The sequence below is a fragment of the Lampris incognitus genome, chromosome 1 (genome assembly GCF_029633865.1).
Source record: "Lampris incognitus isolate fLamInc1 chromosome 1, fLamInc1.hap2, whole genome shotgun sequence".
NCBI lineage: Eukaryota > Metazoa > Chordata > Actinopteri > Lampriformes > Lampridae > Lampris > Lampris incognitus.
Window position 1 is genome coordinate 126,316,474 of NC_079211.1, and position 25,893 is coordinate 126,342,366.

Sequence of the window (25,893 nt, forward strand, 5' to 3'; positions counted from 1 at the left end):
TGTCCAGCTGGTATACAGAGAAACATCTCATAGAAGCAACAGCGTGGGAGCATTTGGGGTTGTTGCAATAAGGAAATATTCAGCAAATTTGTAATACGTGTGTTGGCACATCCGTATGACTTCTGATCAAAAATAATATATGTTACTACCTAAACAGAAAAGTATCCTAAAATATGTTAATTTGGAGTATGAGTGCAATTAAAATCCGTTAAACACATATGCATGCACATGTGAAGCATGTACATGTAAAAATAGGATAAGGGTACAAAAACTACACAGGAGGAACAGATGGACAAAACAAGAGGGAACAAGAGGGCTGTTCTGTGCCTGAACCTCTCACATCTGTCTGAGCCACAACTAGACTTGGAAATGGATGATCGAGTCCCACTCAACGAGCCAACACATGGTTCCATGGTGTAATGGTTAGCACTTTGGACTCTGAATCTAGCGATCCGAGTTCAAATCTCGGTGGGACCTGCAAGTTTTGAATATAATGTTGCCATAAACACAAGGTAATTTCTGGTCATCGGAGGTGTTCATGTTGTCCACCTGGTATACAGAGAAACATCTCTAAGAAGCGGCAGTTGGGGTTGTTGCAATAAGGAAATATTCAGCAAATTTGTAACGTGTGTTTTGGCACATCCGTATGATTTCTGATCAAAAATAACGTATGTGACTACCTAAATGGAAAAGTATCCTAAAATATGTTAATTCGCAGTATGAGTGCAATTAAAATCCGTTAAACTCATATTCATTCCCATGTGAAGCATGGAAATGTAAAAATGGGTTAAGGGTACAAAAACTACACAGGAGGGACAAATGGACAGAACAAGAGGGCTGTGCTTTTCTTGAACCTCTCACATCTCTCTGAGCTACAACTAGACTTGGAAATGGATAATCGGGTCCCATCCAGCCGGCTAACACATGGTTCCATGGTGTAATGGTTAGCACTCTGGACTCTGAATCCAGAGATCTGAGTTCAAATCACTGTGGGACCTGCAAGTTTTGAATACAATGTTGCCATAAACACTAAAGGCAATTCCGCTTATCCGGTGTCCATGTTGTGCAGCTGGTATACAGAGAAACATCTCTAAGAAGCAACAGCGTGGGAACAGTTGGGGTTGTTGCACTAAGGAAACATTCAGCTAATTTGTAATACGTGTCTGGATACATCCCTATGATTTCTGATCAAAAACAACGTATGTTACTACCTAAAGAGAAAAGTATCCTAAAATATGTTAATTCGGAGTATGAGGGCAATTAAAATCCGTTAAACTCATATTCATTCACATGTGAAGCATGTACATGTAAAAATAGGATAAGGGTACAAAAACTACACAAGAGGAACAGATGAACATAACAAGAGGGAACAAGAGGGCTGTGCTCTGCATGCACCTCTCACATCTGTTTGAGCCACAACTAGACTTGGAAATGGATGATCGAGTCCCACCCAACTAGCCAACACATGGTTCCATGATATAATGGTTAGCACTCTGGACTCTGAATCCAGCGTTCCGAGTTCAAAACTCGGTGGGACCTGCAAATTTTGAATATAATGTTGCCATAAACACAAGGTAATTTCCAATTATCGCAGGTGTCCACTTGGTATACAGAGAAACATTTCAGCTGGGGTTGTTGCAATAAGGAAATATTCAGCTAAATTGTAATACGTGTCTTGGCACATCCGTATGATTTCTGATCAAAAATAACGTATGTTACTACCTAAAGAGAAAAGTATCCTAAAATATGTGAAGCATGTGTAGCCCGTGGAATTAGATACCACACAGGACACAATTACTTCCGGGGTTCTTGTAGCTTTAATTTTATTGTTTGAACCTTCGAATGCAGATCGTTTTACTGAGTGCATACATTCCTGTGTCTTTCGAGCAAACAGCTCATAAATGTTCACAGATGTGGCAAGTTTAACAGAAAAGATTTTAAAAAGGGAAATAATAAATACAAAATACGGTGCAAAATACGGTGCAAAATACGGCAGTGGACTATGTACGTTAAACAGGGTTTAACAAAGACATGCAGAACTTCCTGAAGATCGCGCAACTTCTCACTCTGTCAGTTACCTTTAAACAGAATTAAAATGCATATAAAACCTTTACATCCCAAATACAATGGCATGGTGTGGCTTTATTCATGCCAACATTACCTTGTCATGCCTGCAATGGCGAACAGCGGTCGACGGCTCGCGCCCAAAATCACCGAACATCAACTCCAGTAGCGTCTAAATCAAACCATCTTGTCAAATTACCGACATACAATATTGTTTGGAATAATGTTACAGGTATATTTCACAAGATATTTACCCTTACTTACTACGGAGTCAGAGCACTGTCACACCGCAATCTTCAGGCGCTCCACACAAGAAAAAAAAGAAAGAATACCCAAGATGCACTTGGATAACTTGCACGGAGTTACAATAAAAGTCCGCCACTGCCACTTACTGGTCAAAACATGCAATGACAACCAAAACTATAAAAATACACTCACAATCTGCCTCACAATTTAAATACATCAAATGACATTTTAAATGGCTTGACAGTGTAACAATTACATATATTAACAGTTAAACTATACTAAATTTAAGTGGAAAATCATTTAACATATTTAACAGATTTACCACCCGGCTACATACTCCCCTGCAAATATAGTCAACGTCCTCGGTGACTACGAAACATGAACTGACTCAAATACTCCCTGCAAGGCCTTTTCAAAGAGAGCAGCACCCAGGCTTGTCAAAACCTTAGAGACCATGTCTGTGCTGACTGAGACTGCATTACAGGCTGACTTTGGCAGATGAAATGGGTTTGAATGAGATCCAGCCATTTCCCGCTTGCTTTTCCTAATGGCAGGTTTAGGTGCATAGGTTCTACGTCCTGCTCCACCAGCATCCTCTGTTAGTGCGGGCCTGTCCCTGTTTTCAATAATGGGCAAGTCACTGTCGCTAACGTTTGGATGCACATCATTAACACATTCTGTTTCTGTGCCACAATTTCTCATATCTGAATAACCTTCCTCAGGTCCTTCACCGTCACTCTCATCTGTGGGTGCTGTCACATGTAAACTAACACTTTCTGCTGCAAGAGGCAGGTTAGGTACTTGCACAAGCCGGCGAGGGATGACTTCCTCAACAATAACAAAATCAGCCTCAGCTGACTCAGGCTCATCCTCAGCTACAGGCTGTGTAGTGGTCTGTAACCTAGTTCTAGTTCTTGGTTTGGGAACTGGTTTCGCACAAGGTCGCAACTCTGACCTATGAACTCTTTTAATGGGACCTCCCTCAAAAGGTTCAACAGTGTGTGTGGTACCCTGGATGTCAACTACCTTGTAGACTGTTGAGGTCCATGTGTCCTGAATCTTATGTCTACCCGGGGGTCTGTGACGTAGGAAAACCAACTGACCAATGTCCACAGGAGGACAATACACCTTCTCATTTTGCAGTGAGATCCTCTCAGCTGCCTTCTGCTCTGAGTACTCCCTGGCTCTCTCATGTGCCTGTCTGAGTCTCTCCTGATGAACAGACAACCAATCCTGTTTCCTGTCTGACACACACTCACGCCCTAATAAAGCATCTACTGGGAGATGTGGCTGTACCCCGAAAAGCAAATAATAAGGCGAGTACCCTGTGGTGGAATGAGGAGTGACATTATAGGCATATACTACTTCAGACAGATGCTCTGGCCAACGCTTTTTTTTCTCTGGTGGGAGTGTCCTTAACAAGTCATGGAGTGTGCGATTGTATCTTTCACACTGACCATTTCCCTGTGGCCTGTAGGGAGTTGTCCGTGTCTTTTTAACCCCATAGAGTTTGCACAGCTCTGCTATAATTTCACTCTCGAAATTTCGACCTTGGTCTGAGTGCAGTCTCTCTGGGACCCCATATTTCATGAACCACTCCCTGAGCAAAACTTTAGCTGTAGTGTCAGCCTTCTGGTCTTTGGTAGCATACGCTTGTGTGAACTTTGTAAACACATCGGTCACAACAAGGACATTTTCACGGCCATCTGAAGCTGCCTCCAACACTGTAAAATCAACAGCCACCACTTCTAGAGGTCGGGAGGCCAGGAATGCCTGAACTGGAGCATGGATTTTTGGCTGAGGCATCTTGGTCAAAATGCACCGCTCGCAGTTTTTAACCCAGCTTTCCACATCCTCGCATAACCCTACCCAAAAACACCTCCCTCTTAGCAAGTTTACAGTGCGCTCTATGCCCTGATGTCCCATGTTGTTATGTACATTTTCTAGAACTTGGTCCCTCAAACAACTAGGCACGAGTAACTGCCACACTTCTCCATGACGTGGGTCTGTGATAACCCTGTACAACAACCCTTCTCGTTGTTGTATGCATCTCCATTGTTTCAACAATCTTTTCACTTGACTAGACAGGGCTGCTCTCTCTCTGGGACATGGCCTCCTCCCCCGATCCCAAAATGCCCTAAACTCTTTTAGGGTGGGGTCACCGGCCTGAAAACCTACCAGCTCCTCTCTGGTATAACCTGGCAGTGTGGGGGTGTTGCCCTGTTTAGTACCTGTCTCACCAGACCTCGACTCCCCAGCACGGATCTGTCTCACTTTGTAACACTCCAGACCTCTAGAGACAAGACCAGGATCCAGAACTGTTCCTCGCTCAATCAGGTTACACACAGTGATACAGTCGTCAAAATCCGAGTCAGGGTCTGTTTCAGGCTCCCCTGCAAACTCCTGCCTAGAGAGAGCATCTGCGGCGGCATTACTGCAACCAGGACGGTACTTAACCTCGAAATCAAAAACAGACAGTTGCGCTACCCACCTCTGCTCTATAGCACCTAACTTGGCTGTCTTGAGGTGGCAGAGGGGATTGTTATCAGTCAGGACAACAAACTTTGAACCAAGCAAGTAACCCCTGAATTTTTCAGCAACTGCCCATTTTAAGGCAAGCAACTCCAACTTCATGCTACTATAATTTCGGTCATTCTTCTCAGCCTGGCGTAGTCTGCGGCTAGCATATGCTAGGACACGTCTGGTGTCACCTTGCTGCTGACACAATACAGCGCCTAATCCATGCTGACTAGCATCTGTCTCAACTACAAATGGTTGTGTGAAATCGGCAAAACCCAAAATGGGAGCAGAGGTAAGTTTTTCCTTTAACTGCTCAAAGGAAGAGTCACACTCTGGTGTCCACATATTACAAAACTGGTGACCTACTTTCCCTGTTTTTTTCACACCTGAACATTTGTTGACTAGGTCATGCAGTGGCCCGGCAATCTGTGAGAAGCCTCGAATGAATCTCCTGTAGTAACTACAGAAACCCAAGAACGACTGCAGCTCTTTGGCAGTGGTTGGGACCTTCCAGTTCTTAACAGCAGAGACCTTGGAGGGGTCAGTTCCTATACCTTCTGCTGACACCTGATGACCCAAAAACTTTACTGACTGTTGTAGAAAAGCACACTTCTGCAACTTCACCTTAAGGCCCGTCTCTGCCCGTCTCTTAAACACAGTCTCAAGTCTCTCCAAATGCTGCTCAAATGTCTCTGAAAAAACCAAGATGTCACCTAGGTAGACCAGGAGTATCTGAAAAATGAGATCATTCATAGTAACTTGCATAAGTCTCTGAAATGTAGCTGGACCGTTACAAACACCAAAAGGCATTCTCACGTACTCATACAGACCAAACGGTGTAGTAAATGCAGTCTTAGTCCGATCTCTCTCATGCATAGCTACCTGGTGGTATCCGCTCGCCAGATCTATGGTCGAAAAGAACTTTGCCCCTCTCAGCGCATCAAAACTCTCATCAATTCTCGGGAGCGGGAATGCATCACGTCTTGTCTTTGAGTTGAGTTTCCTGTAATCGACACATAGCCTCAGACTACCATCTGCATTTCTCACTAGTACTATGGGCAAAGCATAAGCACTAGAGCTTTCTTGAATGACCCCTTTTTTAAGCAGCTTGCCAATATGTTCCCTGACTTCACTGTACTGTGTGGGTGGGATTCGTCTGTATGGCTGTGTTAAAGGTATGTCATCTGTCAGATGGATCTCATGTTGTACTTTGTCAGTGTGGCCTAGATCTTCATCTTCTGTTGCAAACACAAAAGAGTACTTCTCCAGTAACAAAGTCAGCTGTGCTTTCTGTTCTGGGCTACCACAAAAATTGAGCTTGCCGAGAATTTCCTGCACATCTGTCGGTGTTTCGGGGTGTTCACTGATACTCACTTGTTCAGTGTCTGCTGAGATTCTCTGGAACTGTACCTCACAAAGCTCATCACTTTTCACACAGTCTACCTGAGTCAAAACCCCTAGCCTAGTCCGTGGCCCTAGCCAGATATCTTCATCAGACATGTTCATGACTCGGACTGGAAAAATGTGATTGCCCGATGAAACCAAAGTAGGCACAACAACCAAACCTCCAGGAACGGGGACACCCACAGACTCCAGCAACAAAAAAGAACCATCCTCACTCACGGTCCTGAGTCCCCTAGCTATAACTGTAGCAGCAGATGAAGCAGGTATATGGACTACATCCTTACCAGCTACCCTAGCGAAAGAGAGTCTGTCTGTTGCATGTACTGCATGAAGATGATTAAAAGCCTCTCTCCAGTTTGAGTCAAACCTCTCCTGCAGTGTGGTGTCAAACTCAGTGTGTACTAGCTCTCTGCATTTTTTGACAATGTTCATCCCTATTAGACCTGGAACAGAGGAAGAGTGTTCAGAATCTTTAACTATCAGAAAACCTCGCGCTGGGATAGTCAGACCCATGGCTTCTACATCAAGCTCCACATAGCCCATATAGGGTATGTCTAATCCATTAGCTGCAGTGATCTTTAACCACTCAAATGCCGGGTGAATGTCTTCACCTTTCACTGACAGGTGTTCCCTGAAAAAACTCTCAGAAATTGTACTGACCTGGCTACCAGTGTCAAGTAAGCAGGACACTGTAACACCTCGTAGTTTCACCTCAACAGTTTTACATTCTCCGACTGCACGCTCTAAGATCCTTCTTCTGTCTGGAGTCTCTTTTGGTGAGCCAGCTTCCTCCCCTCGAGTTGTGTGGCTCATGACAACTGAGGGTGCGAGTTTTCCTGCACTACATAAGAACTAGGTGTTGCGTCCCCTTGACCCCCTCTGGCCTGTGAGCATTTTCTTGCAATGTGACCTATGCCTCTACACTTGAAACAGATAGGCTGACAATCTGGTGTGAACTTTGGCTGGGGTCTAGGTCGTGGCTTGGGCTCTAGGAATGTCTGTTGAGTGCTGCGCTTACTCAGTTCACCTACAGCAAAGGCTAGATCAGCGAGTGTTTTGCCTAACTCTGCTAGCTGTTTTTCTTGATGGGCTACTGCTCTCCGAACATCATTTAATGCAATACCTTGGTCATTGTTTGTTTTAATAATAGAGCACTGGGTTTCCGGAACCTCTGATGTAACTTGGTTGCTCTTTATGACCCTGGGACGATGAGACCTGCTGTCCTCCATCTCCCACAGGAGGGCCTCGTTCCTCACATCTAGAAGACTGCTCTCTGGTTTGTCCCTAACCATTTTCCTGAGTTCACGCCTGAGTGCTGCTTCTCTTAAACCCTCAATAAACCGGTCTCTGAGCACAGTTTTCTCATTAGGTATTACATCTGTGGACTGTTTCACTACAGAGCTCAAAATCTGGGATAGTGCATGGGAGTAGTCACGGAGGTCTTCTCCATCAGTTTGGTTACGGTTGTAAAAGGTCTGCAAAAGCTGTGTGGAACTGCGCTTTTCCCCAAATGCATTGCTCAGGTAAGAGTATAAATCACTGGGCCCCACTGACTGACCCCTCATGCATAGTCGCACCTCTTCCAATGCAGGGCCATGCAATAGAGATAGTATATAGTCACATTGTTCTTCTGTTGTTTGCTCTCTGTATCTTAAAACCCTTTCAACCTCTTCAATAAACTCTTCGACAGATCTCCTGTCTGTACCACACTCCCCACTAAATGCTTGGATCTGGCGTTCTCTTGGAACGTAGATGTATGAACGTGTGGGTGCACTGTTATCACTTGCTCTCTGAGCCCTTGCTTCACCATTTAACCTGGTGAGCTCATCTCGCAGTCTGGCAAGCTCTTGCATGGTGGTCTGCATTTCTTTTGTAGCACCTTCACCTATACCCATTATGCCACCTGAGGTGTGGCCATTATCATTACGTGAACTCCCTTCATCACCAGAATCACTAGACATAATGGTATATTAATCTTTACTCAGTCCAGTATAAATGAGGATATTTAGTTCAAAACCTGGTTCAAGGATACTACAAGGACAGTCTTTAACTTGGAGCCTTGCTGGATCTTGGTCTTTGTAGCTGAAGTTAGCGCTGGAGTCCTCTGCGCTGGTACGGCTGAGTCGTGTGAAACAGGAAGCACCAGAACCTCTTAGATGCCCTCACGTCGTCTCTCGCTGGTCACCACCTCCACAGCAGGATGGCTTCAGACTCAACACCAACGGACGTCACCAGCAATCTTCACCACTGCCGTATTTTTTTTTTAAGTAAAAATAAGCCACTCTGTTGCCAATTTAAAAAAAAATGTTTTAGCTACACCCCACTCCTGGTACCAAAATTATGGAGCCCGTGGAATTAGATACCACACAGGACACAATTACTTCCGGGGTTCTTGTAGCTTTAATTTTATTGTTTGAACCTTCGAATGCAGATCGTTTTACTGAGTGCATACATTCCTGTGTCTTTCGAGCAAACAGCTCATAAATGTTCACAGATGTGGCAAGTTTAACAGAAAAGATTTTAAAAAGGGAAATAATAAATACAAAATACGGTGCAAAATACGGTGCAAAATACGGCAGTGGACTATGTACGTTAAACAGGGTTTAACAAAGACATGTGGAACTTCCTGAAGATCGCGCAACTTCTCACTCTGTCAGTTACCTTTAAACAGAATTAAAATGCATATAAAACCTTTACATCCCAGATACAATGGCATGGTGTGGCTTTATTCACGCCAACATTACCTTGTCATGCCTGCAATGGCGAACAGCGGTCGACGGCTCGCGCCCAAAATCACCGAACATCAACTCCAGTAGCGTCTAAATCAAACCATCTTGTCAAATTACCGACATACAATATTGTTTGGAATAATGTTACAGGTATATTTCACAAGATATTTACCCTTACTTACTACGGAGTCAGAGCACTGTCACACCGCAATCTTCAGGCGCTCCACACAAGAAAAAAAAGAAAGAAAACCCAAGATGCACTTGGATAACTTGCACGGAGTTACAATAAAAGTCCGCCACTGCCACTTACTGGTCAAAACATGCAATGACAACCAAAACTATAAAAATACACTCACAATCTGCCTCACAATTTAAATACATCAAATGACATTTTACATGGCTTGACAGTGTAACAATTACATATATTAACAGTTAAACTATACTAAATTTAAGTGGAAAATCATTTAACATATTTAACAGATTTACCACCCGGCTACACATGGAAATATAAAAATGGGATAAGCAGTGATTAAAGTGGGCCGGAGCTACCCGGATCCCGACACCGGCACTTCCCCTCCTCCCCCAAGTCAGCCGGAGCTGAGATCCGGCACTCTGTAGACAGGGGTAATTTCAACCTTTTTGTCACAGTAAAATTTAAAACACAAAACATGATGCAGCCGATTCACAAGCATTACAAAATAAATCGCAAATAAAGTCGTTCTTCTATTTTTATACTACTTTACTTTTTCTAAAAGTTTGAATAATATCGCGTCCTCACATGACCCGCACCTGCCTGCTGTCTGGCTTCCCCAGACTTGACATCAAAAGAGACTGGCTTCACACCCACGGGTCAGGGTCAGTTCACCGCACCAGGCAGACAAGACTCGAGAGAGCGTCAACCTGCTACCTGCACTATTATCTTGGATTGGGGGGCATAAAGAGTGAGTATCTTCAGTGTATTTCCAATAGTATTTCCAATAGTTTTGTCTAGCTCTGCTGTGGTTTTCATTCAAGCAACTAACGTTAGCGAACGTCACGTTAGCTAGCCAGCTAACTAGCTATCGTCCACCCGGTAACGTTGCTAGCTCGTTGCTTACGTCGCTGGCTAGTTGTTTGAATGCTGCTAGGCAAGCTAACTATCGGTAGCGTCCGGTAACGTTAGCGGTAGCTAGCTAGTTATGTTTGTCCAACCTTAGCTCTGGCCATGCAATATTTTCATTCAAATAACTAGCTAGCAAACGTTAGCTACCGGTAGCTATTATTAGCTAACAATGCTAACGTCGGGAATACTGGACCAGTGGTTAGCTAGCCTAACGTTAGCTAGCTACCTATCACTCCCGCACTTTTGCCCACCTCTCTAATACAGAATTCCCCCACTTACCAAATCCCACTTTAACCCCTCGGGATAAGGGTACAAAAACTACACAGGGGGAACAGATGGACATAACAAGAGGGAAGAAGAGGGCTGTGCTGTGCATGAACCTCTCACATCTCTCTGAGGCACAACTAGACTTGGAAATGGATGATCGAGTTCCACCCAACTAGTCAACACGTGGTTTCATGGTGTAATGGTTAGCACTCTTGGACTCTGAATCCAGCGATCCGAGTTCAAATCTCGGTGGGACCTGCAAGTTTTGAATATAATGTTGCCATAAACACTGAAGGCAATTCCGGTTATCGAAGGTGTCCATGTTGTCCAGCTGGTATACAGAGAAACATCTCAAAGAAGCAACAGCGTGGGAGCAGTTGGGGTTGTTGCAATAAGGAAATATTCAGCAAATTTGTAATACCTGTGTTGGCACATCCGCATGACTTCTGATCAAAAATAATATATGTTACTACCTGAATAGAAAAGTATCTTAAATATGTTAATTTGGAGTATGAGTGCAGTTAAAATCCGTTAAACACATATTCATTCACATGTGAAGCATGTACATGTAAAAATAGGATAAGGGTACAAAAACCACACAGCAGGAACAGATGGACATAACAAGAGGGCTGTGCTGTGCATGCACCTCTGACATCTGTCTGAGCCACAACTAGACTTGGAAATGGATGCTCGAGTCCCACCCAGCAAGCCAACACATGGTTCCATGGTGTAATGGTTAGCACTTTGGGCTCTGAATTCAGCGATCCGAGTTCAAATCTCGGTGGGACCTGCAAGTTTTGAATATAATGTTGCCATAAACACAAGGTAATTTCTGGTCATCGGAGGTGTTCATGTTGTCCACCTGGTATACAGAGAAACATTTCTAAAAAGCAACAGCATAGCGGCAGTTGGAGTTGTTGCAATAAGGAAATATTCAGCAAATTTGTAACGTGTGTTTTCGCACATCCGTATGATTTCTGATCAAAAATAACTTATGTGACCACCTAAATGGAAAAGTATCCTAAAATATGTTAATTCGCAGTATGAGTGCAATTAAAATCCATTAAACTCATATTCATTCACATGTGAAGCATGTACATGTAAAAATGGGTTAAGGGTACAAAAACTACACAGGAGGGACAAATGGACAGAACAAGAGGGCTGTGCTTTTCTTGAACCTCTCACATCTGTCTGAGCCACAACTAGACTCGGAAATGGATGATCGAGACCCACCCAGCTAGTCAACACATGGTGTGATGGTTAGCACTCTGAATCCAGCGATCCGAGTTCAAATCTCGGTGGGACCTGCAAGTTTTGAATATAATGTTGCCATAAACACTGAAGGCAATTCCGCTTATCCGATGTGTCCATGTTGTGCAGCTGGTATACAGAGAAACATCTCTAAGAAGCAACAGCGTGGGAACAGTTGGGGTTGTTGCACTAAGGAAATATTCAGCAAATTTGTAATACGTGTCTGGGCACATCCCTATGATTTCTGATCAAAAACAACGTATGTTACTACCTAAAGAGTAAAGTATCCTAAAATATGTTAATTCGGAGAATGAGGGAAATTAAAATCCGTTAAACTCATATTCATTCACATGTGAAGCATGTACATGTAAAAATAGGATAAGGGTACAAAAACTACACAAGAGGAACAGATGAACATAACAAGAGGGAACAAGAGGGCTGTGCTGTGCATGCACCTCTCACATCTGTCTGAGCCACAACTAGACTTGGAAATGGATGATCGAGTCCCACCCAACTAGCTAACATGTGGTTCCATGGTATAATGGTTAGCACTCTGGACTCTGAATCCAGCGATCCGAGTTCAAAACACGGTGGGACCTGCAAATTTTGAATATAATGTTGCCATAAACACAAGGTAATTTCCAATTATCGCAGGTGTCCAGTTGGTATACAGAGAAACATTTCTAAGAAGCAACAGCGTGGTATTAGTTGGGGTTGTTACAATAAGGAAATATTCAGCAAATTTGTAATACGTGTGTTGGCACAACCCTATTATTTCTGATCAAAAATAACGTATGTTACTGCCTGAAGAGAAGAGTATCTTAAAATATGATAATTCGGAGTATGAGTGCAATTAAAATCCGTTAAACTCATATTCATTCACATGTGAAGCATGGAAATGTAAAAATGGGTTAAGGGTACAAAAACTACACAGGAGGGACAAATGGACAGAACAACAGGGCTGTGCTTTTCTTGAACCTCTCACATCTGTCTGAGCCACAACTAGACTTGGAAATGGATGATCGAGTCCCACCCAACTAGTCAACACATGGTGTAATGGTTAGCACTCTGGACTCTGAATCCAGCGATCCGAGTTCAAATCTCGGTGGGACCTGCAAGTTTTGAATATAATGTTGCCATAAACACTGAAGGCAATTCCGCTTATCCGATGTGTCCATGTTGTGCAGCTGGTATACAGAGAAACATCTCTGAAAAGCAACAGCATAGCAGCAGTTGGGGTTGTTGCAATAAGGAAATATTCAGCTAATTTGTAATACGTGTCTTGGCACATCCCTATTATTTCTGATCAAAAATAACGTATGTTACTGCCTGAAGAGAAGAGTATCTTAAAATATGATAATTCGGAGTATGAGTGCAATTAAAATCCGTTAAACCCATATTCATTCACATGTGAAGCATGTACATGTAAAAATAGGATAAGGGTACAAAAACTACACAAGAGGAACAAATGAACATAACAAGAGGGAACAAGAGGGCTGTGCTGTGCATGCACCTCTCACATCTGTCTGAACCACAACTAGACTTGGAAATGGATGATCGAGTCCCACCCAACTACCCAACACATGGTTCCATGGTATAATGGTTAGCACTCTGGACTCTGAATCCAGCGTTCCGAGTTCAAAACTCGTTGGGACCTGCAAATTTTGAATATAATGTTGCCATAAACACAAGGTAATTTCCAATTATCGCAGGTGTCCAGTTGGTATACAGAGAAACATTTCTAAGAAGCAACAGCGTGGTATTAGTTGGGGTTGTTACAATAAGGAAATATTCAGCAAATTTGTAATACGTGTGTTGGCACAACCCTATTATTTCTGATCAAAAATAACGTATGTTACTGCCTAAAGAGAAGAGTATCTTAAAATATGATAATTCGGAGTATGAGTGCAATTAAAATCCGTTAAACTCATATTCATTCACATGTGAAGCATGGAAATATAAAAATGGGATAAGGGTACAAAAACTACACAGCAGGAACAGATGGACATAACAAGAGGGAACAAGAGGGCTGCGCTGTGCATGAACCTCTCACATCTGTCTGAGCCACAACTAGACTTGGAAATGGATGATCGAGTCCCACCCAACTAGCTAACATGTGGTTCCATGGTATAATGGTTAGCACTCTGGAGTCTGAATCCAGCGATCCGAGTTCAAATCTCGATGGGACCTGCAAGTTTTGAATATAATGTTGCCATAAACACTGAAGGCAATTGCGCTTATCCGATGTGTCCATGTTGTGCAGCTGGTATACAGAGAAACATCTCTAAGAAGCAACACCGTGGTAACAGCTGAGGTTGTTGCAATAAGGAAATATTCAGCTAATTTGTAATACGTGTCTCTGCACATCCCTATGATTTCTGATAAAAAATAACGTATGTTACTACCTAAATAGAAAAGTATCCTAAAATGTGTTAATTTGGAGTATGAGTGCAATTAAAATCCGTTAAACTCATATTCATTCACATGTGAAGCATGTACATGTAAAAATAGGATAAGGGTACAAAAACTACACAAGAGGAACAGATGAACATAACAAGAGGGAACAAGAGGGCTGTGCTGTGCATGCACCTCTCACATCTGTCTGAGCCACAACTGGACTTGGAAATGGATGATCGAGTCCCACCCAACTACCCAACACATGGTTCCATGGTATAATGGTTAGCACTCTGGACTCTGAATCCAGTGATCCGAGTTCAAAACTCGTTGGGACCTGCAAATTTTGAATATAATGTTGCCATAAACACAAGGTAATTTCCAATTATCGCAGGTGTGCAGTTGGTATACAGAGAAACATTTCTAAGAAGCAACAGCGTGGTATTAGTTGGGGTTGTTACAATAAGGAAATATTCAGCAAATTTGTAATACGTGTGTTGGCACAACCCTATTATTTCTGATCAAAAATAACGTATGTTACTGCCTGAAGAGAAAGGTATCTTAAAATATGATAATTCGGAGTATGAGTGCAATTAAAATCCGTTAAACTCATATTCATTCACATGTGAAGCATGGAAATGTAAAAATGGGTTAAGGGTACAAAAACTACACAGGAGGGACAAATGGACAGAACAAGAGGGCCGTGCTTTTCTTGAACCTCTCACATCTGTCTGAGCCACAACTAGACTTGGAAATGGATGATCGAGTCCCACCCAACTAGTCAACACATGGTGTAATGGTTAGCACTCTGGACTCTGAATCCACCGATCCGAGTTCAAATCTCGGTGGGACCTGCAAGTTTTGAATATAATGTTGCCATAAACACTGAAGGCAATTCCGCTTATCCCATGTGTCCATGTTGTGCAGCTGGTATACAGAGAAACATCTCTAAGAAGCAACAGCGTGGGAACAGTTGGGGTTGTTGCAATAAGGAAATATTCAGCTAATTTGTAATACGTGTCTGGGCAAATCCCTATGATTTCTGATAAAAAATAACGTATGTTACTACCTAAATAGAAAAGTATCCTAAAATGTGTTAATTTGGAGTATGAGTGCAATTAAAATCCGTTAAACTCATATTCATTCACATGTGAAGCATGTACATGTAAAAATAGGATAAGGGTACAAAAACTACACAAGAGGAACAGATGAACATAACAAGAGGGAACAAGAGGGCTGTGCTGTGCATGCACCTCTCACATCTGTCTGAGCCACAACTGGACTTGGAAATGGATGATCGAGTCCCACCCAACTACCCAACACATGGTTCCATGGCATAATGGTTAGCACTCTGGACTCTGAATCCATTGATCCGAGTTCAAAACTCGTTGGGACCTGCAAATTTTGAATATAATGTTGCCATAAACACAAGGTAATTTCCAATTATCGCAGGTGTCCAGTTGGTATACAGAGAAACATTTCTAAGAAGCAACAGCGTGGTATTAGTTGGGGTTGTTACAATAAGGAAATATTCAGCAAATTTGTAATACGTGTGTTGGCACAACCCTATTATTTCTGATCAAAAATAACGTATGTTACTGCCTGAAGAGAAAGGTATCTTAAAATATGATAATTCGGAGTATGAGTGCAATTAAAATCCGTTAAACTCATATTCATTCACATGTGAAGCATGGAAATGTAAAAATGGGTTAAGGGTACAAAAACTACACAGGAGGGACAAATGGACAGAACAAGAGGGCCGTGCTTTTCTTGAACCTCTCACATCTGTCTGAGCCACAACTAGACTTGGAAATGGATGATCGAGTCCCACCCAAATAGTCAACACATGGTGTAATGGTTAGCACTCTGGACTCTGAATCCAGCGATCCGAGTTCAAATCTCGGTGGGACCTGCAAGTTTTGAATATAATGTTGCCATAAACACTGAAGGCAATTCCGCTTATCCGATGTGTCCATGTTGTGCAGCTGGTATACAGAGAAACATCTCTAAGAAGCAACAGCGTGGGAACAGTTGGGGTTGTTGCAATAAGGAAATATTCAGCTAATTTGTAATACGTGTCTGGGCACATCCCTATGATTTCTGATCAAAAACAACGTATGTTACTACCTAAAGAGTAAAGTATCCTAAAATATGTTAATTCGGAGAATGAGGGCAATTAAAATCCGTTAAACTCATATTCGTTCACATGTGAAGCATGTACATGTAAAAATAGGATAAGGGTACAAAAACTACACAAGAGGAACAGATGAACATAACAAGAGGGAACAAGAGGGCTACGCTGTGCATGAACCTCTCACATCTGTCTGAGCCACAACTAGACTTGGAAATGGATGATCGAGTCCCACCCAACTAGCCAACACATGGTTCCATGGTATAATGGTTAGCACTCTGGACTCCAACACCAGCGATCCGAGTTCAAATCTCGGTGGGACCTGCAAGTTTTGAATATAATGTTGCCATAAACACAAGGTAATTTCCAATTATCGCAGGTGTCCAGTTGGTATACAGAGAAACATTTCTAAGAAGCAACAGCGTGGTATTAGTTGGGGTTGTTACAATAAGGAAATATTCAGCAAATTTCTAATACGTGTGTTGGCACAACCCTATTATTTCTGATCAAAAATAACGTATGTTACTTCCTGAAGAGAAGAGTATCTTAAAATACGATAATTCGGAGTATGAGTGCAATTAAAATCCGTTAAACTCATATTCATTCACATGTGAAGCATGGAAATATAAAAATGGGATAAGGTTTCAAAAACTACACAGCAGGAACGGCGGGACATAACAAGAGGGAACAAGAGGGCTGCGCTGTGCATGAACCTCTCACATCTGTCTGAGCCACAACTAGACTTGGAAATGGATGATCGAGTCCCACCCAACTAGCCAACACATGGTTCCATGGTATAATGGTTAGCACTCTGGACTCTGAATCCAGCGTTCCGAGTTCAATACTCGGTGGGACCTGCACATTTTGAATATAATGTTGCCATAAACACAAGGTAATTTCCAATTATCGCAGGTGTCCAGTTGGTATACAGAGAAACATTTCTAAGAAGCAACAGCGTGGTATTAGTTGGGGTTGTTACAATAAGGAAATATTCAGCAAATTTGTAATACGTGTGTTGGCACAACCCTATTATTTCTGATCAAAAATAACGTATGTTACTGCCTGAAGAGATGAGTATCTTAAAATATGATAATTCGGAGTAAGAGTGCAATTAAAATCCGTTAAACTCATATTCATTCACATGTGAAGCATGGAAATATAAAAATGGGATAAGGGTACAGAAACTACACAGCAGGAACAGATGGACATAACAAGAGGGAACAAGAGGGCTGCGCTGTGCATGAACCTCTCACATCTGTCTGAGCCACAACTAGACTTGGAAATGGATGATCGAGTCCCACCCAAATAACTACCTTGTGGTTCCATGGTATAATGGTTAGCACTCTGGACTCTGAATCCAGTGATCCGAGTTCAAATCTCGATGGGACCTGCAAGTTTTGAATATAATGTTGCCATAAACACAAGGTAATTTCTGGTCATCGGAGGTGTTCATGTTGTCCACCTGGTATACAGAGAAACATCTCTGAAAAGCAACAGCATAGCAGCAGTTGGGGTTGTTGCAATAAGGAAATATTCAGCAAATTTGTAATACGTGTGTTGGCACAACCCTATTATTTCTGATCAAAAATAACGTATGTTACTGCCTGAAGAGAAGAGTATCTTAAAATATGATAATTCGGAGAATGAGGGCAATTAAAATCCGTTAAAATCATATTCATTCACATGTGAAGCATGGAAATGTAAAAATAGGATAAGGGTACAAAAACTACACAAGAGGAACAGATTAACATAACAAGAGGGAACAAGAGGGCTGTGCTGTGCATGCACCTCTCACATCTGTCTGAGCCACAACTAGAATTGGAAATGGATGATCGAGTCCCACCCAACTAGCTAACATGTGGTTCCATGGTATAATGGTTAGCACTCTGCACTCTGAATCCAGCGATCCGAGTTCTAAACTTGGTGGGACCTGAAAATTTTGAATATAATGTTGCCATAAACACAAGGTAATTTCCAATTATCGCAGGTGTCCAGTTGGTATACAGAGAAACATTTCTAAGAAGCAACAGCGTGGTATTAGTTGGGGTTGTTACAATAAGGAAATATTCAGCAAATTTGTAATACGTGTGTTGGCACAACCCTATTATTTCTGATCAAAAATAACGTATGTTACTGCCTGAAGAGAAGAGTATCTTAAAATATGATAATTCGGAGTATGAGTGCAATTAAAATCCGTTAAACTCATATTCATTCACATGTGAAGCATGGAAATATAAAAATGGGATAAGGGTACAAAAACTACACAGCAGGAACAGATGGACATAACAAGAGGGAACAAGAGGACTGTGCTGTGAATGAACCTCTCACATCTGTCTGAGCCACAACTAGACTTGGAAATGGATGATCGAGAACAAGCCAACACATGGTTCCATGGTGTAATGGTTAGCACTTTGGACTCTGAATCCAGCGATCCGAGTTCAAATCTCGGTAGGACCTGCAAGTTTTGAATATAATGTTGCCATAAACACAAGGTAATTTCTGGTCATCGGAGGTGTTCATGTTGTCCACCTGGTATACAGAGAAACATCTCTGAAAAGCAACAGCATAGCAGCAGTTGGGGTTGTTGCAATAAAGAAATATTCAGCAAATTTGTAATGTGTGTTTTGGCACATCCATATGATTTCTGATCAAAAATAACGTATGTGACTACCTAAATGGAAAAGTGTCCTAAAATATGTTAATTCGCAGTATGAGTGCAATTAAAATCCGTTAAACTCATATTCATTCACATGTGAAGCTTGGGAATGTAAAAATGGGTTAAGGGTACAAAAACTACACAGGAGGGACAAATGGACGGAACAAGAGGGCTGTGCTTTTCTTGAACTTCTTGAACCTCTCACATCTGTCTGAGCTACAACTAGACTTGGAAATGGATAATCGAGTCCCATCCAGCCGGTTAACACTTGGTTCCATGGTGTAATGGTTAGCACTCTGGACTCTGAATCCAGAGATCTGAGTTCAAATCACTGTGGGACCTGCAAGTTTTGAATACAATGTTGCCGTAAACACTGAAGGCAATTCCGCTTATCCGATGTGTCCATGTTGTCCAGCTGGTATACAGAGAAACATTTCTAAGAAGCAACAGCGTGGTATTAGTTGGGGTTGTTACAATAAGGAAATATTCAGCAAATTTGTAATACGTGTGTTGGCACAACCCTATTATTTCTGATCAAAAATAACGTATGTTACTGCCTGAAGAGAAGAGTATCTTAAAATATGATAATTCGGAGTATGAGTGCAATTAAAATCCGTTAAACTCATATTCATTCACATGTGAAGCATGGAAATATAAAAATGGGATAAGGGTACAAAAACTACACAGCAGGAACAGATGGACATAACAAGAGGGAACAAGAGGGCTGCGCTGTGCATGAACCTCTCACATCTGTCTGAGCCACAACTAGACTTGGAAATGGATGATCGAGTCCCACCCAACTAGCTAACATGTGGTTCCATGGTATAATGGTTAGCACTCTGGACTCTGAATCCAGTGATCCGAGTTCAAATCTCGATGGGACCTGCAAGTTTTGAATACAATGTTGCCGTAAACACTGAAGGCAATTCAGCTTATCCGATGTGTCCATGTTGTCCAGCTGGTATACAGAGAAACATCTCTAAGAAGCAACAGCGTGGGAACAGTTGGGGTTGTTGCAATAAGGAAATATTCAGCTAATTTGTAATACGTGTCTTGGCACATCCCTATGATTTCTGATCAAAAATAACGTATGTTACTACCTAAATAGAAAAGTATCCTAAAATATGTTAATTCGGAGTATGAGTGCCATTAAAATCCGTTAAACTCATATTCATTCACATGTGAAGCATGTACATGTAAAAATAGGATAAGGGTACAAAAACTACACAAGAGGAACAGATGAACATAACAAGAGGGAACAAGAGGGCTGTGCTGTGCATGCACCTCTCACATCTGTCTGAGCCACAACTAGACTTGGAAATCGATGATCGAGTCCCACCCAACTAGCCAACACATGGTTCCGTGGTATAATGGTTAGCACTCTAGACTCTGAATCCAGCGATCCGAGTTCAAAACTCGGTGGGACCTGCACATTTTGAATATAATGTTGCCATAAACACAAGGTAATTTCTGGTCATCGGAGGTGTTCATGTTGTCCACCTGGTATACAGAGAAACATCTCTGAAAAGCAACAGCATAGCAGCAGTTGGGGTTGTTGCAATAAGGAAATATTCAGCAAATTTGTAATACGTGTGTTGGCACAACCCTATTATTTCTAATCAAAAATAACGTATGTTACTGCCTGAAGAGAAGAGTATCTTAAAATACGATAATTCGGAGTATGAGTGCAATTAAAATCCGTTAAACTCATATTCATTCACATGTGAAGCATGGAAATATAAAAATGGGATAAGGTTTCAAAAACTACACAGCAGGAACGGCGGGACATAACAAGAGGGAACAAGAGGGCTGCGCTGTGCATGAACCTCTCACATCTGTCTGAGCCACAACTAGACTTGGAAATGGATGATCGAGTCCCACCCAATGAGCCAACACATGGTTCCATGGTGTAATGGTTAGCACTTTGGACTCTGAATCCAGCGATCCGAGTTCAAATCTCGGTGGGACCTGCAAGTTTTGAATATAATGTTGCCATAAACACAAGGTAATTTCTGGTCATCGGAGGTGTTCATGTTGTCCACCCGGTATACAGAGAAACATCTCTGAAAAGCAACAGCATAGCAGCAGTTGGGGTTGTTGCAATAAGGAAATATTCAGCAAATTTGTAATGTGTGTTTTGGCACATCCATATGATTTCTGATCAAAATAACGTATGTGACTACCTAAATGGAAAAGTGTCCTAAAATATGTTAATTCGCAGTATGAGTGCAATTAAAATCCGTTAAACTCATATTCATTCACATGTGAAGCATGGGAATGTAAAAATGGGTCAAGGGTACAAAAACTACACAGGAGGGACAAATGGACAGAACAAGAGGGCTGTGCTTTTCTTGAACTTCTTGAACCTCTCACATCTGTCTGAGCTACAACTAGACTTGGAAATGGATAATCGAGTCCCATCCAGCCGGTTAACACTTGGTTCCATGGTGTAATGGTTAGCACTCTGGACTCTGAATCTAGAGATCTGAGTTCAAATCACTGTGGGACCTGCAACTTTTGAATACAATGTTGACGTAAACACTGAAGGCAATTCCGCTTATCCGATGTGTCCATGTTGTCCAGCTGGTATACAGAGAAACATTTCTAAGAAGCAACACCGTGGTAACAGCTGGGGTTGTTGCAATAAGGAAATATTCAGCTAATTTGTAATACGTGTCTTGGCACATCCCTATTATTTCTGATCAAAAATAACGTATGTTACTGCCTGAAGAGAAGAGTATCTTAAAATATGATAATTCGGAGTATGAGTGCAATTAAAATCCGTTAAACCCATATTCATTCACATGTGAAGCATGTACATGTAAAAATAGGATAAGGGTACAAAAACTACACAAGAGGAACAGATGAACATAACAAGAGGGAACAAGAGGGCTGTGCTGTCCATGCACCTCTCACATCTGTATGAGCCACAACTAGACTTGGAAATGGATGATCGAGTCCCACCCAACTAGCTAACATGTGGTTCCATGGTATGATGGTTAGCACTCTGGACTCTGAATCCAGCGATCCGCGTTCAAAACTTGGTGGGACCTGCAAATTTTGAATATAATGTTGCCATAAACACAAGGTAATTTCCAATTATCGCAGGTGTCCAGTTGGTATACAGAGAAACATTTCTAAGAAGCAACAGCGTGGTATTAGTTGGGGTTGTTACAATAAGGAAATATTCAGCAAATTTGTAATACGTGTGTTGGCACAACCCTATTATTTCTGATCAAAAATAACGTATGTTACTGCCTGAAGAGAAGAGTATCTTAAAATATGATAATTCGGAGAATGAGGGCAATTAAAATCCGTTAAACTCATATTCATTCACATGTGAAGCATGGAAATATGAAAATGGGATAAGGGTACAAAAACTACACAGCAGGAACAGATGGACATAACAAGAAGGAACAAGAGGGCTGCGCTGTGCATGAACCTCTCACATCTGTCTGAGCCACAACTAGACTTGGAAATGGATGATCGAGTCCCACCCAACTAGCTAACATGTGGTTCCATGGTATAATGGTTAGCACTCTGGACTCTCAATCCAGCGATCCGAGTTCAAATCTCGATGGGACCTGCAAGTTTTGAATATAATGTTGCCATAAACACTGAAGGCAATTGCGCTTATCCGATGTGTCCATGTTGTGCAGCTGGTATACAGAGAAACATCTCTAAGAAGCAACACCGTGGTAACAGCTGGGGTTGTTGCAATAAGGAAATATTCAGCTAATTTGTAATACGTGTCTTGGCACATCCCTATGATTTCTGATCAAAAATAACGTATGTTACTACCTAAATAGAAAAGTATCCTAAAATGTGTTAATTTGGAGTATGAGTGCAATTAAAATCCGTTAAACTCATATTCATTCACATGTGAAGCATGTACATGTAAAAATAGGATAAGGGTACAAAAACTACACAAGAGGAACAGATGAACATAACAAGAGGGAACAAGAGGGCTGTGCTGTGCATGCACCTCTCACATCTGTCTGAGCCACAACTAGACTTGGAAATGGATGATCGAGTCCCACCCAACTAGCTAACATGTGGTTCCATGGTATAATGATTAGCACTCTGGACTCTGAATCCAGTGATCCGAGTTCAAAACTCGGTGGGACCTGCAATTTTTGAATATAATGTTGCCATAAACACAAGGTAATTTCCAATTATCGCAGGTGTCCAGTTGGTATACAGAGAAACATTTCTAAGAAGCAACAGCGTGGTATTAGTTGGGGTTGTTACAATAAGGAAATATTCAGCAAATTTGTAATACGTGTGTTGGCACAACCCTATTATTTCTGATCAAAAATAACGTATGTTACTGCCTGAAGAGAAGAGTATCTTAAAATATGATAATTCGGAGTATGAGTGCAATTAAAATCCGTTAAACTCATATTCATTCACATGTGAAGCATGGAAATATAAAAATGGGATAAGGGTACAAAAACTACACAGCAGGAACAGATGGATATAACAAGAGGGAACAAGAGGGCTGCGCTGTGCATGAACCTCTCACATCTGTCTGAGCCACAACTAGACTTGGAAATGGATGATCGAGTCCCACCCAACTAGCTAAGATGTGGTTCCATGGTATAATGGTTAGCACTCTGGACTCTGAATCCAGCGATCCGAGTTCAAATCTCGATGGGACCTGCAAGTTTTGAATATAATGTTGCCATAAACACTGAAGGCAATTGCGCTTATCCGATGTGTCCATGTTGTGCAGCTGGTATACAGAGAAACATCTCTAAGAAGCAACACCGTGGTAACAGCTGGGGTTGTTGCAATAAGGAAATATTCAGCTAATTTGTAATACGTGTCTTGGCACATCCCTATGATTTCTGATCAAAAATAACGTATGTTACTACCTAAATAGAAAAGTATCCTAAAATGTGTTAATTTGGAGTATGAGTGCAATTAAAATCCGTTAAACTCATATTCATTCACATGTGAAGCATGTACATGTAAAAATAGGATAAGGGTACAAAAACTACACAAGAGGAACAGATGAACATAACAAGAGGGAACAAGAGGGCTGTGCTGTGCATGCACCTCTCACATCTGTCTGAGCCACAACTAGACTTGGAAATGGATGATCGAGTCCCACCCAACTAGCTAACATGTGGTTCCATGGTATTATGATTAGCACTCTGGACTCTGAATCCAGCGATCCGAGTTCAAATCTCGGTGCGACCTGCAAGTTTTGAATATAATGTTGCCATAAACACAAGGTAATTTCCAATTATCGCAGGTGTCCAGTTGGTATACAGAGAAACATTTCTAAGAAGCAACAGCGTGGTATTAGTTGGGGTTGTTACAATAAGGAAATATTCAGCAAATTTGTAATACGTGTGTTGGCACAACCCTATTATTTCTGATCAAAAATAACGTATGTTACTGCCTGAAGAGAAGAGTATCTTAAAATATGATAATTCGGAGTATGAGTGCAATTAAAATCCGTTAAACTCATATTCATTCACATGTGAAGCATGGAAATGTAAAAATGGGTTAAGGGTACAAAAACTACACAGGAGGGACAAATGGACAGAACAACAGGGCTGTGCTTTTCTTGAACCTCTCACATCTGTCTGAGCTACAACTAGACTTGGAAATGGATAATCGAGTCCCATCCAGCCGGTTAACACTTGGTTCCATGGTGTAATGGTTAGCACTCTGGACTCTGAATCCAGAGATCTGAGTTCAAATCACTGTGGGACCTGCAAGTTTTGAATACAATGTTGCCGTAAACACTGAAGGCAATTCCGCTTATCCGATGTGTCCATGTTGTCCAGCTGGTATACAGAGAAACATTTCTAAGAAGCAACAGCGTGGTATTAGTTGGGGTTGTTACAATAAGGAAATATTCAGCAAATTTGTAATACGTGTGTTGGCACAACCCTATTATTTCTGATCAAAAATAACGTATGTTACTGCCTGAAGAGAAGAGTATCTTAAAATATGATAATTCGGAGTATGAGTGCAATTAAAATCCGTTAAACTCATATTCATTCACATGTGAAGCATGGAAATATAAAAATGGGATAAGGGTACAAAAACTACACAGCAGGAACAGATGGACATAACAAGAGGGAACAAGAGGGCTGCGCTGTGCATGAACCTCTCACATCTGTCTGAGCCACAACTAGACTTGGAAATGGATGATCGAGTCCCACCCAACTAGCTAACATGTGGTTCCATGGTATAATGGTTAGCACTCTGGACTCTGAATCCAGTGATCCGAGTTCAAATCTCGATGGGACCTGCAAGTTTTGAATACAATGTTGCCGTAAACACTGAAGGCAATTCAGCTTATCCGATGTGTCCATGTTGTCCAGCTGGTATACAGAGAAACATCTCTAAGAAGCAACAGCGTGGGAACAGTTGGGGTTGTTGCAATAAGGAAATATTCAGCTAATTTGTAATACGTGTCTTGGCACATCCCTATGATTTCTGATCAAAAATAACGTATGTTACTACCTAAATAGAAAAGTATCCTAAAATATGTTAATTCGGAGTATGAGTGCCATTAAAATCCGTTAAACTCATATTCATTCACATGTGAAGCATGTACATGTAAAAATAGGATAAGGGTACAAAAACTACACAAGAGGAACAGATGAACATAACAAGAGGGAACAAGAGGGCTGTGCTGTGCATGCACCTCTCACATCTGTCTGAGCCACAACTAGACTTGGAAATCGATGATCGAGTCCCACCCAACTAGCCAACACATGGTTCCGTGGTATAATGGTTAGCACTCTAGACTCTGAATCCAGCGATCCGAGTTCAAAACTCGGTGGGACCTGCACATTTTGAATATAATGTTGCCATAAACACAAGGTAATTTCTGGTCATCGGAGGTGTTCATGTTGTCCACCTGGTATACAGAGAAACATCTCTGAAAAGCAACAGCATAGCAGCAGTTGGGGTTGTTGCAATAAGGAAATATTCAGCAAATTTGTAATACGTGTGTTGGCACAACCCTATTATTTCTAATCAAAAATAACGTATGTTACTGCCTGAAGAGAAGAGTATCTTAAAATACGATAATTCGGAGTATGAGTGCAATTAAAATCCGTTAAACTCATATTCATTCACATGTGAAGCATGGAAATATAAA

General features: G+C 41.6%; 9 non-coding genes across 9 annotated transcripts; all 9 read left to right on the forward strand.

Moving 5' to 3' along the window:
- The first annotated feature begins 405 nt into the window (after nt 1–405).
- trnaq-cug (transfer RNA glutamine (anticodon CUG)) lies at nt 406–477 on the forward strand. Its single transcript has one exon. It is a non-coding gene; the product is annotated as a tRNA-Gln (tRNA).
- Nucleotides 478–10,517: 10,040 nt separating this feature from the next.
- trnaq-cug (transfer RNA glutamine (anticodon CUG)) lies at nt 10,518–10,590 on the forward strand. The gene has a single exon. It is a non-coding gene; the product is annotated as a tRNA-Gln (tRNA).
- Nucleotides 10,591–11,050: 460 nt separating this feature from the next.
- Nucleotides 11,051–11,122, forward strand: trnaq-cug (transfer RNA glutamine (anticodon CUG)). The gene has a single exon. It is a non-coding gene; the product is annotated as a tRNA-Gln (tRNA).
- A 5,771-nt stretch (nt 11,123–16,893) lies between these two features.
- On the forward strand, nt 16,894–16,965 carry trnaq-cug (transfer RNA glutamine (anticodon CUG)). The gene has a single exon. It is a non-coding gene; the product is annotated as a tRNA-Gln (tRNA).
- A 461-nt stretch (nt 16,966–17,426) lies between these two features.
- trnaq-cug (transfer RNA glutamine (anticodon CUG)) lies at nt 17,427–17,498 on the forward strand. The gene has a single exon. It is a non-coding gene; the product is annotated as a tRNA-Gln (tRNA).
- A 995-nt stretch (nt 17,499–18,493) lies between these two features.
- Nucleotides 18,494–18,565, forward strand: trnaq-cug (transfer RNA glutamine (anticodon CUG)). The gene has a single exon. It is a non-coding gene; the product is annotated as a tRNA-Gln (tRNA).
- Nucleotides 18,566–19,577: 1,012 nt separating this feature from the next.
- On the forward strand, nt 19,578–19,649 carry trnaq-cug (transfer RNA glutamine (anticodon CUG)). Its single transcript has one exon. It is a non-coding gene; the product is annotated as a tRNA-Gln (tRNA).
- Nucleotides 19,650–20,662: 1,013 nt separating this feature from the next.
- trnaq-cug (transfer RNA glutamine (anticodon CUG)) lies at nt 20,663–20,734 on the forward strand. The gene has a single exon. It is a non-coding gene; the product is annotated as a tRNA-Gln (tRNA).
- A 4,229-nt stretch (nt 20,735–24,963) lies between these two features.
- On the forward strand, nt 24,964–25,035 carry trnaq-cug (transfer RNA glutamine (anticodon CUG)). The gene has a single exon. It is a non-coding gene; the product is annotated as a tRNA-Gln (tRNA).
- Nucleotides 25,036–25,893: the final 858 nt, after the last annotated feature.